Below are 10132 nucleotides of genomic sequence, written 5' to 3' on the forward strand. Positions count from 1 at the left end.
TCGAATCAATAAAAAAAATCGAAGATAAATGAATTTTAGGCTCGAAAGGATCCCATGATACCATGAATGTATTTCTAAGTATAGGAAAAAAAAAGCTTCACAAGTAAAGATGATCTATGGGATCGTCATAACCTTTGGAATTATAAACAAAGTAAATGTTTAAAGGACTAAATAAATCTAGCGTCAACAATAGAAAGAAATGAACCAAAAAGGGATGAAAGCCTAAAGAAATAACCTACGAGGCTAAGCAAAAGAACCTTCGGGTCACTCGGGATATAGTAAGATGACTGGATACGACTCCCCGCGTAATATAATAGCGGATAAGAATAAATTCTTGTCGTCAATTCTCGGATATGGGTAATTGACATAAGTTAAAAGAGATAAACGTTAAACAGAAATTCAGTTTTAGTAAGGAACAACGTTTAACGAAAATGAGTGTTATGAGACAAATTAGAAAACAGTTAATAATAAAAGACATAGGTCTTAACACCGATGGGTGTAAGACGATACATTAGAAAGAAGATATTGATAACAAAAAGATTATCTAAACTTAAACACGACGTGATACGATCACGGTTAAGAAAAGTGATACAGAATATGGTCATGTTGTAGCATGAGTTACGGGATTGAAGATCGTAAACTTACCTAAGTTCGATTATGGCAAAGAGGGATAGACCCGAAATCTATGGGGCATGAAGTGATGGTGACTAATCAATCTAGCCGATGGGTCCGTATGGAGTCAAATTAGTGTTGGGATTTATACAAAACCCTTGTCAATATAGAGTTAGTATAAAGTAAACATGTGGGCAAACTCATACTATTGAGTGACCAATTGACGATTAGGACAAATAGGCGATAAGATAAAAAAAAAAAACACAAGACACAAGTTAAAGTCCATGAGGACTTACATGTGGAAAATGCATGCGTTGAGGTAAATGATAACTTTTGACTAAAAGAAATAAGGTCTGAAAAACAAAACTAAGTTAGTTCGGTCCAAACCAAAGAACTTCTTAACGAAGGTTTCGAGGACGAAACCTCTTTAAGGGGGCTAGACTTGTAACACCCCGAAAATATAAAACTTTATATTTAAAATTATAAAGTATAAAGTAAACAAAAACAAACTAACTAGGAATAAATAACCTAGTTAGTCATAAGTGTAGTTGTTACAAAGGAACTTGGATAAAAACCCTTAGGGTAACTCAAGTAAAGATAAGGGACCAAAGTGGAACATGTGCTAATTAGTTTAAAAAAAAAATAATAATTAACACACCAAAACACACACTTGGTGTGTTCTGGTCGCGCACAAACACAGAGCCAGGAGAGGCTCCCCAAGCTCAAACCCTAGTTATCAAGAATTGACTAAATTGAAGGCCAAATTCAGTTCCAAATCGCAATCCAAGCATAGAATAATGATCTCCTCTGAAAGAGGATCATAAGGTATGTAATTTCCATGGAAAACCTTCATCTAAATTTCTGAGCGAATTCATGAAATTCAGAATTTATGTTGCATGTTAGTTGTTTGGAATGAAATAGTGTCTAGGGATGAACCCTAGTCAACTACTTGTTGAAATTTCGCCTATTTCTTGTGAAATTCATAATCACCATTGAAGGTGATAAGTGGGTTTTGTAGAATTATGTTGAACACTAGGATTGTCTTTGTTAACTTAGTGTATTTGAGCTCTATGAAGCAAATCCAGATTTGTTGATATGAAAATTTGTCATGAACATGTGAAATGATGTTTAAATCTTGGTTAAATAGTTAGTCAAGAACTTGATTTTTGAATTGTATGAAATCATGCTCATTAGGTGTTTGATATAATGCCTAAGAGAAGATAAATGTAGAGAATGTGGACTAAAAAAAACGCATATTTGATTAGTGTGGTAAATTATGCGTTATATACTATAAGAGAGTTCTAAACACCTATGGTTGAACTCTATAGGCAAGGAAATCGGAACGTCAAGCAGACAAGCTAATGGCGATACGCGTTTGAAGGGGGCGCTTGGAAGGTACGTAACCACGGTTTCGTTACGTTATGTTTGTTATGTATTTTTACTAGTAGACTTAAATTTAGAATAGTGTATGAATTTGGATGTCTAGTCGAAGTGACGAAAAACACTAGATGAGTAAATGGGTTAAATGTTGGTTAGAACAAGTTTGGTATGTTGTAAAATGGTGGTTCCCATTAAACAACCAAACGGGTCAAACAATGGTTGAATTTGTAAGTGTTGAAGTGACTAAAACGTCACTCATTATGATTGAGTTATAAAAACGTAATCCAAGGAATGGATGTGATACGCTAAGATTGACAAGCCCGGGGATGGGTAATTATGGTTAGATACCAATGTTGATGAATTATGCAAGTATGCAACTTGATTCGTTACATTGGGTGAATTTTGGTAATTAGCATATGTGTAGTCGAAATGTAGAATAAAAGTTGTGTTGATTTTAAGCGATAATGTTCGCTATATTGAATAATAGGTCAAGAATTGGTTAGGTTTCGTTGGTAGTCATCATAATGGAGGATTCCGTAGATGAGCCAAACGGGTCGAATAATCAAATAATGAGTGGCTATTGTAGATTTTGAACCCGAGTGACGGGTAGCGAAATACTAAACATGCAAACCGATGATGGGAGCGTGGGTGTTGAAAATAAAGAACCCATGATTGGGATCTTCTCGTTTAGAAGAGATATCCCGTTCATGGAAGTTTGGGTAAAATGATTAAATGGGTCAAACAACAAAGTTACAGCACCTACCGTAAGTTACGGTCTCCACCGTAACTTACAGTAGAAAATAAAACTTTACGGCAGTTCTATACTGCCTTACGGCAGACACAAGTGATCCAGCTTCTACCGTAAACCGTAAGTTACGGTAGAGCCTTGACATTTATGTTAAATTTTGCATATCCTTGTTAATCGAACCCGTTTTTGAGCGTAGTTTCGATTATGTATTACTAGGTTACAGCCCGCGTGTACACGCGGTTTAACAATCATTCCAATTTGCATCATAGTAGTATATCACAAGGCTTTTTCACAGATAATATTATAGTTGTACGTTTACTACATATTTAGGTACACAACTACACGCAACAAAACATAAACAAAAGAAATATATGTTTGATTATCCCTTTAGTTTAATCTAGGAGGAGGTGCAAGACTAAATGACTAATACTTTCATATTCATACGAAAAAACATGTTAAAATACTAACTTAACAATAATAGAGGACTCCACTTTTGGATCATGAGAAAGTTAATCATCATTAATGAGTTTTAATGGGATTCCATACATTTATCGCAAAAAGCAACATTTGTAAAAGAAATATAAATAAAGTTAATAATTATGTAAAAGAAGTATACTTTATAAACTGATTAAAAGTTGATCTATACAAATGGTTTCTCAGTTCGCTTTGGTTTAGTGAAACAACTACAATCCACAACAATGAACCAAATCCACAACAATGAACCAAACCGATGGTTTGAATTTTTCTTGAACTGAAAAGAAAACTTACAGTCCAGTAATTTACATTCAGGTTTAACCTTACACACCATAAAGCTGCACAACTTGTTAAATCTTGGTTCGAAAAACATCGCAATCACGATTCTTGCCTTTGAACATGATAATCCAATTTGTTCATTTAAATTAACGAACATTTACAAACTTCCCGCCGAACAATTCACAACTTGTTCGTTGAATGTTCAGTTCGTTTATAGCCATATACACCAGTTGAACAATTTAAGTTGTATAATATATAAAAATATAACGAAAATAACATTCATTAAATAAATACAAAATAAAATATAGTATGTGTGGGCTTCAATATAAACGATTCTCAATCTAATAACAATACATATGTTTTCCCAACCGAGCGTGAATACCAAAATAGTATAAAAATAGTAATATTGACTATTTAATTGCAGAGCAAATATTCAAAAACTAAAATATATATATACATGGCCTCTCTCAAACAGATCCACCACTTTACAACAAATATAGGAGATTCGCCATTGTCACCAAATATTGTCTGCACCATGATAGCATCATATATAGCATGAGCAATATCAATTTCAATGTGAGCTTTTGGTTTTCATCAAAATCCATGAGCTTTCTCAATGAACTCTTGAATACAAAAAGTTGCTATAGATAAATCCTTGTGGCCACCAAGTAAAGAAGAAGGGTACATGTTTGTCTCATACCAAGTCGTCTACCAGTCTTCTTAGCAATATCAAGTTGAACACCTATATTTTGATAAAAATAATTTTATGTTATAAAGTTTTAATAATAAATACCAACTATGATAATAGTTATTATTATTAACTCCAACATCAATATATATAATTATTTTCCGATAATCATCATCACATTTCCCCAAAATTGAGAGCTTTGCAAATGGTCTCAACACTACCATTTGGTGGGTCAAAAAAGGACAACAATCTAACAAACTGCCATGAACCACAAGGACTTTCTTTTTTATCTGTTATAAACTTTCATAAAATTTATCACGGTGAGAGTAAGGAATCATGATGAAACATAAAAACTATAAAAGCGTGCAAATAAAAATGATATAAATGCAGACCTGTTTTGCAATAGCCAAAGATCGCAACCCACATTCTGGAAACTTATCGATCAACACAGGAACTTCCTTTTTCATATCTTTTTTTGCGTCCACAAAGGTTCAAACTCTATTCAAATTTTCAAAAAGATAGTACCTAGTAACAACTGATTCATATGGCACAGAGTATAAGTATTGAAAAACAAAAGAAAAAAAAGTTGTTTACCGCTTTGAGATCACCTCTAGTTGTTCTCAGTCAGTTAGTTACCACAATCATACATGTAAGTCAATGATGTCCTCTTGTCAACATGATTAATGAAAAGAAATGAACCTCTCTAATAATGAAATGAAGAAATCTATTAATTACTTACCTGTAGGCTGTAGCATTGGACCTTTAGCAGCCAGCTCGTGAACTTCTACTCCCATATTCAACTCTAGTCAAAACGCTGGTGTCGAGTCCAACTTCTTTGTACCTCTATTAGCATTAAGAAAATAAAGAGATTTAGATCTCACCAAATGAAACCTAAAAGACGTAAAAAAAATGGACATTGCTTAGTTTGTTCTGGTTTGTGGTATAAGAATCATTGCTCTAAGACAAATTTACTTGCATAATCTCCGTTGACACATAAATTTCCATTATAACTTATGCGTCTCATAGCATTCTCACATTTAGAATTTAAAAGACCATATCGTATTGTTAAGCAAAGTTGAACAATGTGTATAGCTCAACTTGAAACAATGCTTGGCCAAATTACGGCTATGGTCTCTGATTTCAAGTTGTTACAAATTACGGTTGTGTACAGTTACAATATGTGGTTCTCATAATTTTGTAAGTAGTGAAATGTCCTACCAATATATTTGAAATTATCACATTCTCTATGTACACAAGCATTTCGAGAAGAAATAATGTGTATTACATGTGTTTATTTATATATTTGATGTACACGTCTCCTGTGAGAGAAAAATTCTTGAAAATGGGTTTTTAATCCGATGCAAATTTCCCCGGTTGGAATCTTTTCTTTTAAATTAAAATATATATTATTTTAGAATTGCAGTTTCTTAATCTCAGTTAAAAATAAATTCATGATCAAACTTAGGACTGAACCAGTTATAAACCAAAACAATAACCATTCATTTTTCCATTACTTTCGAATTGTGGCTCAGTTTTGTTCAATTGTGTTCCAACTTGATGCTCAACTCGAATCAAACAACCACTTCATAGAACACTATAAAAGTGTAGCCAAATATTCCGTAAAATATAAATACCAAATATAATAACAAAATAAATAGCCACTTATTCGCTTCCTTCATTCTCACACAAAACCCTAGACAACAACAGTCGTCACCACCTCCTAACCCTTATTCTCTTCTTAAATCTCCTTCATAGGTATGTATGTTCCCCTTGTTCATGAATCATCAATTCATATAAATGGGGACCAGAAATAACATCTCAATTTCTAAAAACTGATGGAAGCCCTAATTCATGTCATACCAAAAGGAGCTTTGTTTCAACAGTATCCAAACAACCAAACATCAATAACCTAGACCGATCTCTACAAATAAAACAAACATAGACAAACGAAACGTAAACATATCACTAAATCGATCTACATGGAGAATTCACGTCACAAAATTCAAACAAAAACGATAATATTTAACGTATAATAAAGAAGAAAGAGATCAATTTTACCTGTAATAGGACGAATCGAGCGATTGACAAAAATTCGTTCTTCAGTGATAGATTACCAAACAGGAGGCGATGGAAAATAGGGCATGGGAACAGATTATATAGGATCCAATAGTTCATGGGTCAGGGTTTAGATCCGCGAATAAAGGCATCTGGGTATTCTGCTGAGGTTAAATGTGAGGCTGACACGTATGAAGAAACTGGTTTCTTTTATTATATTCTATAGATTTCTAAGAACTCTAATATTAGTTTTTGTTAAAAACATTTCAGTTTCTAGGTATTGCAAGTGTACGGATGGTGATCAAGCAAGTTTTTGAAGAACCGAACACAACTTTTGAAGCTTCCGCAATTTCATAACTTTGTAAATAAAAAAAATGTTTCTATTTCTTTTGAATGTAAATATGCTGCAAATCAGGTCATGAATGTTTTAACTAGTCGTTGGTTGACTAGTTTTAATTACTCGGAACCTTGTTTTGGTAACTATGTTTTAATTTAGACACATTTTATATAAATCGTATGAATTATTTATTAAATTCAAGTAATAAATTGAAGAGTGTTACACTATCCCTATTAACTAATTAAATTCATTAATTCCGAGGCCATGTCTATGTGGTGTTTTGAGTCAGAAAACGGATTTTTATATTAAAACGGGTATTCGGGATTCCGGGTGGAGGTTACTTCTTCTTAATATTGATAACACTTTTCGTGACAAATTGTGTTTTCTTTTAAATCTACAAACAAACCCCCAATTTAGATAATTTAGTTTTAATTAATTTCTTTAACACTGACCACAAATTCCCCGTGGATACGATACCCTACTTACACTATATACGTAGTTTATTTAGGTTTTTGCATGACCCTTACGACAGTCATCAGGTATCTAATGTGAAGACAATATAATAATGGTTTTGCATTTGTTGAAGCCGGTGGGCCGACAGTTGCACCACGTACTTATATATCATCCAATCGTTGCTGATATGAAAACAAAAGTGACTACTTTCACAGCTGTGACCCCAGGGATATGGATGCTTCTAGTATCTTTTAGAATAACAAGCCACTTATATAGATAATACGATAGAAAGTCATCGGTCCAAGTGTATTCATATAGGCCACCTCGGGATCTTGCGAGGATTCGTAGTAGACTAGAGGAGGCTTAGTGTATAAAGGGTCACATGACTCCACATCAGTAAATGAGATCACGTAGGCTAGATTTGTCATACCAAACAAAGCCTTATCATCATACCTATTTAGATGGTGAGGGTCCATCACCATCCCTGCTAACCTCCCTCACATCCCCTTCTCATGGAGTCATATGTGAAATGAATGTGTGTGTAGTGATATTCAATGTATACAAATCGAAAGTGAAGTTTGTACGTTGAGGAAACGATAATTTTGAGCTGTTAAAATGTGAACTCAGTGATTTCAAAATCCAATTAACTCTTTTAATAACTTGATTAGAAGGATTTACAATGAGTACTCTATCCTTATATGGAAACAATACAAAGATAAATAGGTTATCTGAAGCTATAAGTAGTTTAGGCATCTCAGTGTTCATGAGCTTGGGACAGGTGAAAGTCTTGCGACCAGAGGTGCACAAAAAACTGAAACCGGAATCGAAACCGGAAAAAAATCAGAACCGGGTTTTAAAAAACCGGAACCGGGTACTAAAAAACCGTTTTTTGTACCCAGAATCGCACCCGACCCTACCCACCGGGTATGCATAGGGTATAGATTTGTATATAAAAAATCATACCCGAAACCGAACCCGATTTATACCTACCTGCTTGCTTGTACCCGAGGTTTTTTAATACCTGGAACCGGGTTGTACCTGTACCCGTTTTTTTTTATACCCGAAACCGGGTTTTCCAAATACCCGAATACATGTTCATGTTAATTGTTATATGTTTTTCTTTTTATAGTTTAATAATGAAATATTGTGATTTTTAGTTATCATATTAATTTGTTGCAGCCGATCTTAGTTTTCCTTTTGTAGTAGACTTCATTTAATGTTTTCCATTTTTGATGCATCAAACTATGAATCTATGATGCTTTGTTTATTTTGAGGTAACTCAAAACAACAAACATGTCCACATGTTTAAGTTTTAACCTTAAAATCGAGTCCACAATTCCCATCCATATTGTTTATTTATGGTTTGAGTATCTTAGAAGCATGTTTTGTTTGCAAGAGAAATAAAAGTTTAGCCATCTTAGAAGCATGTATTGTTTGCAACACAAAATAAAAGCTTAACCATCAGAGATTTATAGGAGTTTAGCCATGAATTGTTAGATCTTAAGAGACAAATAAGTGGTAGTTGGGTAGTGTATAAGTGCATTATCCATAAAAAGGTGTTGTATGAACATGCAAACGTGGTGGAAATTCGTACAATACCTTAAAATTGAGCCTTCCCCTGAAACCGGTTTCTTTTAATACCCGGACCGACTTTTTTTCAATACCAAAATACCTGATTATTGTACCCGGATTTTTGAAGAACCGGTTCCATACCCGACCCGGAACTGGGTATGGCTTTTTATGCTAGGAATTGGAATCGGTTCTTTCAATACCTTGTATAAGTGATACCCGACCATACTCGGAACCGGTTCTATAAACGGAATTGGGTTTTAAACCCAGTTTTTTTATACAAGGAACCGGAACTGAAACTGGTTTTTCAATACTCGGTATAAGTGATAGCCTACCATACTCGGAACTGGTTCCATAACCGGAACCGGGTATTGAAAAAACCCGGTTTGTGCACTTCTAGTTGTGACAGGACATAAATTTCATATCCCCTTGTTGGTTATACCCAAAAAGCTCCCCAACATCAGCAATTCAGTCTCTTTTATGAACAAAGCACACAACATTTATTTGATTAGCAAACTGTCTTAAGCCTAACAACGTCTATAACCATTAGAGGAAAGAAAATGTCAGCATTCACATCTTTAGGAAAATTTTCAAATGTGGTGACTTAATTTCCCATGGAAGCTCTTAGTTTTTGAAGGTGAGATGCGATGTTTTCATGACTGGACCAGGCATCGAACCAGTCTTCTTACCGGTCCACTGGTCGGACCGGTTAGGTCGGATGTAAAAACAGGATGGCATCATAAATGTTATAAAAATAAATGGGGTAAAATTGGAAGGATTTAATCAATTTCCGGTTCGAACCCTTAAAATTCCAATTCAACTGGCTGGCCCATGTCTGTTGGACCATATTAAAAGAATATATCAATTCAGATTATTAACCTCATGGCTCCAGTACAAAGCTCGAGCATGAAACTCTGTGCCCAATAACACCTTAGACTGCAAAACCAATGCGTGTTGTTTCGGTCGATGTTCGTTGGCCCACATCATAAGCATAATGGTAGACCCTATGAGAGCCATTAAAAGCCTTCAAGATACAGATATGAAGTATGCATTCATCTTCTTAAAGGTCAATTGCCATGAAAACAACATGGTGGTTTTGCATTTGTTGATGCAATCAAAAGTTGCACCATATACTCGTATCTTGTTCAATCATTGCTGATTTGGAAAAAAAGTGACTAATTTCATAGCTATAACCATGGGATATGGATCCTTCTAGCATCATTTAGGATAACAAACCACTTGTATAGATAATACAATAGGTAGACATCGGTCAATATGACGTATTGAAACAGGGCACCTTAGGATCTTGCGAAGATTCGTAGAAGACTAGAGGAGGGTTAGTGTATAGAGGGTCATAGGACTCCACATCAGTAAATGAAATCATGTAGGCCACATTTTTCATAAGGAACAAAGCCCTATCATTGACCTTGTTCAAGGTCCGTCACCATCCCTACTACCCTCCTCCACCATCTCCTTTTCACATGGTCATATTTTAAATAAACCGGCTATGTGTAGTGATATTCAACTTATATGAATT

At 34.5% G+C, this 10132-nt stretch overlaps 2 long non-coding RNA genes across 4 annotated transcripts; one reads left to right on the top strand and one right to left on the bottom strand.

The window, feature by feature from the left end:
* Positions 1 to 1281: 1281 nt before the first annotated feature.
* Positions 1282 to 6630, top strand: LOC110890264. Its single transcript, XR_002564379.2, has 3 exons — positions 1282 to 1437; positions 1941 to 2007; positions 6507 to 6630. It is a non-coding gene; the product is annotated as an uncharacterized LOC110890264 (long non-coding RNA).
* Positions 3797 to 6345, bottom strand: LOC110892006. Of its 3 annotated transcripts, none has more exons than XR_004873203.1 (4): positions 6240 to 6345; positions 4921 to 5024; positions 4574 to 4848; positions 3797 to 4235 (listed from the first exon to the last, which is right to left on the bottom strand). It is a non-coding gene; the product is annotated as an uncharacterized LOC110892006 (long non-coding RNA). The 3 variants fall into 3 exon arrangements; XR_004873202.1 differs by having other exon boundaries at positions 4574 to 4679; positions 4776 to 5024; XR_002565755.2 differs by having other exon boundaries at positions 4574 to 5024.
* Positions 6631 to 10132: the final 3502 nt, after the last annotated feature.

Source organism: Helianthus annuus, chromosome 11 (genome assembly GCF_002127325.2).
Source record: "Helianthus annuus cultivar XRQ/B chromosome 11, HanXRQr2.0-SUNRISE, whole genome shotgun sequence".
Lineage (NCBI taxonomy): Eukaryota > Viridiplantae > Streptophyta > Magnoliopsida > Asterales > Asteraceae > Helianthus > Helianthus annuus.